Source organism: Lutjanus erythropterus, chromosome 7 (assembly GCF_056507025.1).
Source record: "Lutjanus erythropterus isolate fLutEry1 chromosome 7, fLutEry1.hap2, whole genome shotgun sequence".
In the NCBI taxonomy this organism is placed as follows: Eukaryota; Metazoa; Chordata; class Actinopteri; order Lutjaniformes; family Lutjanidae; genus Lutjanus; species Lutjanus erythropterus.
In genome coordinates, this window is record NC_139323.1 from 33,008,161 (window position 1) to 33,012,957 (window position 4,797).

Consider the following 4,797-nt stretch of genomic DNA (forward strand, 5'->3'; position numbering starts at 1 on the left):
TACAGGCCATGTGAACCGATGCACTCGTATCTTACACATTAAAGTCTGATGCATCGGATGCATGTGCAATCCTTACACCCCTAATGATTACACATCTTTAATGTGCCTGGCAAGTCACAAAAATGTAGATGCTGAAAGTATCAGTAAAATCACTGACAATGTATTTCATTTGTTCTCTGTCAAAACAGACAGTCTTGTAATGCACTATTCACTGGTAGTCAGACATATGATTTTTCATTTCAGTGCTTTTTTTGCAGGAGCCTCAGCACAAACTCTTGACTATAGTGTCACATTTCTGCACTTTGTATGCCAGCAACCACCTCCTCACAACGCCAGCGTGGTGCATAAATGTACTTTTTCATTTACTTGAGGAAATGTTCCTGTAGTCAGGAATTGTCAAAAAAATTTTGTCATATGAAAATGTAATTTCCATGCAGCGACCTCTGACTGAAAATAAAGCCAGCACAGAATTAAAATAGAAATAAAATAAAAAAAAACAATTAGTGCTGCACAATTAATCGAAATTTTACCAAAATTTCAATATGGCTTTCTATATTTTTCAAATTGCAAGAAGTGCAATATTTGGCAAAATGTGTGTCATAAATATTTAAATTAATGAATGTTGTGAGGCAGAGATAAAATTCTACAGACTTGAGAAAACATCTTCATTTGGTACAGATTTCTGCAAAGGAAAATCACACCATAGTCATTTTAACATGTGTTCAATCAAACCTCTAATATGGCAAATCATATCACAACTGCAATATCAGTCAAAAAATAATCACAATTAGATATTCTTTAAACTCTAAAAACAATAGACATTTTAAATGCTTTACAAACAGGTCTAATGGAGATATAAATCATAAATTTGCAGAATTTCTTCCATAGGGGTATTTGCCCCAGGGGGACAGCGATCGGCCCCTGTACCCTGTCCAGCAGTACACCGGAATATAATTGACTTTGTTACAGTTACGCACTCTGTCCATAACTGTTTGTGCTAATTCCTAGGAGTCACGGTTGCCAGGAAAGCATCAGCACTGATAACTGATCCCATCAAGCACCGCCTACTCATAGTTTACTCGCTCCCTGAGGTCTAATTATGTTACTGTAATTTACACTTTCATAGCCACAGATAGGTCACACTGATCATCATTACATGCTAAACTGATGCTCAGCTTGTAATCTCTTCCACATTGAGATGTGTGTTGGCTGGGTTTGCAGTCTACTGGCCCAGATACGCTTGTGTTGTGTCTGCTGAGCAGGGTGCTGTCCCACATTCACTCCGTTCTTCATTCCCTCAGTGACCAACACATCGACAACAACAGCAAAGTTAATGGATGTGCAGTGTCACGGTGGGCAACTCCATCCCACCAGCGCCCCAGATATAACACATCTGAAGAGAGCAGTGGTTTTCTCGTGAGCAGAAATAGCACCACGCGTTATTATTCTGTTTATAGTTTTCAGTCATTCTTCACTTTGTGTGACTCATCACCGTTAAAGCAGCTGCAACATCTGACCTAGGATGTGATGAATTGTAAAGTTTTAGTTGTTGAGCCAAGTTCTCTGCCATTTGCAAAGCAATTAACTGACTTTGTCCAGACAGCTATTTTGAATTTCATTACATTCCTTGCTTCCCTTGTCCGAAAATGGAATTTTGAAGCAGAGTGATGACTCACCCCATATTGAGGACGGGGTTTTCATTTATTAGAGACTTTGCATTTTTGTCTGGTTTCATTGCTGTTATGAAACGGCATTGCAATCGAGGTCAATCCGCCTGTCTGATGAGTGGATGAATGCATTTTCATGGCTCTAATACCCGTCTGGTATTATGAGAGTGAAGTCATGGTAGCACACAAAATATAGATGCAGATTCGTTTTTAATCGTAAAATATAGGGGGGAGGTTACATTCATGTGGAACACAGTAACATACAATATAGTTCGATATGTTCTTCAGCCAGTTTTGTTGAATTTACAACACTTTGGCCTATACAGTATACATATACATGCAATAAAGAAAATACTTGTCTCTCCTGAAATCTTTTCAGTCAGCTTATTTAAAAGGAGTGCAAATGCTGAGGGAGCACATTTCAAACACATTTGTAATGTTACTGACATATTCTAGATTTAAGTTATTTTTTGCAGTCATAACACACTGTACAAGTAAAGAATATGTAACTAGTTTTTCTGAGTATTGCATCATGCTGGAAATAATGGCAAAATTTGCACAACACATTTTTCGACTCAGAACAGATTCCATGGGGTTGGACTTGCTTTCAGGTCACTACTTGCAGGACTGGATTGACGTGTCATATTCAGCTTCATGAATCCCTGACGAATAATTATAAAGTACATTTTAGCAAGATTGTGATGTAATCTAGTGCAATTTCCATTTTACTAAGATATTTCAGTGACTTTTTAGGCAGCACGTCTTCTTCATCCAAAAAATGAGTCATTGTGTTAAACTGTCCAAAGAAACTGATTTAAAAATCTGCATTGAATGATACTATTGGTACTGGTTGTTCAATGATATGCCCAAACAAACCTAATTAAAAATATATGAATGATAAATTACTACAGAATCCTGACCAGCCAACGTGTGCTGCCTTTACCATATACAGCAAGTTCAACAGGGATGATTGCACATTTCCACTTCCTGAATAGTGTGACTTGAAAGCAAAAAGAAAAAAAAAGAACCCAACCCTTCGCTATACTCCACATTTAATGTTACATAGATACCTGCAAGAGTTGACAATACACAGGATTATGTAGGTATATCAATATCTAAGTGCAAACTAGTTTGGCACAGTTTCAGATATTAAGTGTTCACTCACTTTTATTGTTCACTGTAAACGCACAAACTACCACAACAGGTCTAGTCACCTGCATACGACAGTGTCTTATTTCACAAAGTGGAGACAGTGCTGGACGATAAAAGGAACATGATATTTATCTGAACATTTTTCATTCTTGATGATGGAATAAAGTCAACTTTTGGTCAAGCGTGTGTGTTCATCAGTTTGATTGATGAATCTTCTTTCACTGGTGCATTGTAGCCCTGGTGTAATAGGAATGTGAAAGTGTGATATGGTATGGAGAGTGTGGTGTGGCACTTTTCTATACACAGAGCTGGCCTGGCTCGACTCGGTTTGGCTAAGCCAGTCAGCCCAGCACGGTAGAGGTTTTCATTTCTATTATAACGGGTCCACCCACTTGAGGGTCGTCTTTTACCTGAAGACGGGCTCAAGGAAGCTCAAGTCGAGCTGCTGAAAACTGATGGATAAACAGTTCATATACGTCTCTGGGACAAACACGCTGTTTCCTTAAATTCCTCACAATAAAAGTCCTTTGTTGTTTTGGCATTAAAACGCCTCTATTATGAAGCAGCAAAAACAGGAAATGTTTTCATTCAGGGGGTTTCATCAGCAGTGACACGATTCCTACACAGCTGAAAGCAAATTTGAAACGGTAAAATAATGCAGATACTTGAAAGTACAAACCGCGACAGAAGAGAGAAACTGCATTTCAAAACATAAAGATTCTGTTAGAAGCTACAAAAGTACTGAGAGCTGAACATAAAGAGACTTTAAGAAACATCTTTCTCTCTGCTCTGCTGCACACACGAGCCCAGTATCACAACACTCGCTTGTTAGGAGTGGGAGAAAAGAGACACGTCACCACAGCCCGCTTGGAAGTGGGTCGGGCTCACTTTGGCCAAACTCCAGAGTAGGCCAGAGTAGTCTTCGGTGTAGCTCGGTGTGCTGACAGTGATAATGGAAATGAAATTCAGCACAGTATCGTTTGGCTCGGCATGGCCAAAAGTCCTGGTGCCAAAGGCCCATACGAGTAGGCATGAAGAAAAAAAAGGTGGAATGATGGCCAATTTAAAATAGAGTGAAGAGAGAGTGTCAAATAAACATAAATGTTTATGTTTGACCACAAAGAAAAGACATCTGTGGCTTTAGCAATGACTGAAAATAGCTAACATCAGCTAAAAAATATGACACTGAAATGCATAAATTGAAGGGCCTGCTGTAGTTACTGTTCTATTTTGAATATTTCTATTCATTGTGTTTATCTTGGGATATGTAATTAACAATCCTCAACTGAACCTTCATGCACTTGAAAACAGTTCTACCTTTCAGCTAAATTTCACGGTCTTCATTCTCAAGTCAATATTTAGGAGGTGTAACTGAAAACAAGCGCAAATTCTAGCTGTGACCAGCTATTACCTCCCTTGACAAGCTATTACCTCCCTTGACAAGCTATTACCTCACTTGACCTCCATAGCTAAAGTAAAAGAAGTGGGACTAAGTCACACCAATGGAAAGAGGAGCTCTCTGCCAAGTCCGATAATGCCTGCTGCAAAGCTCTGTGACAAACAGTGCATGAGTTAGGAAAGGGGGCGTAGCAAACCATCACCAGTGGACAATGAATGCTTAGTCCACGAAGAAGTGGCTAAGGTATACAGGCGGGGCCAACTGGCAATATTGAAACAAGGAGAGATGAGTGATGCCTCCCACGATGCTCTATGACAAACAGTTAATGACTTATGGAAGGATGTGTGGTTTAAGTGTAGGGGCAAAGCATCGGTCATTTACAACCGAGCAGTGGTGCCTCCCACAAGTCTACAACAAACAGTTAAAACTTAGTTTGGTCGTGCTGCGTGAATCCATTTAAAAGTTATGCACCTTTCTGTGATAGGCCACACCCACCCCTTTTTGCAGGTTGTCATGATCAGTTAATCAGCAGGCCTTTGGCTCCTAATAAAGCTTTCCCCTTAATTTTGTGCAGGTCTG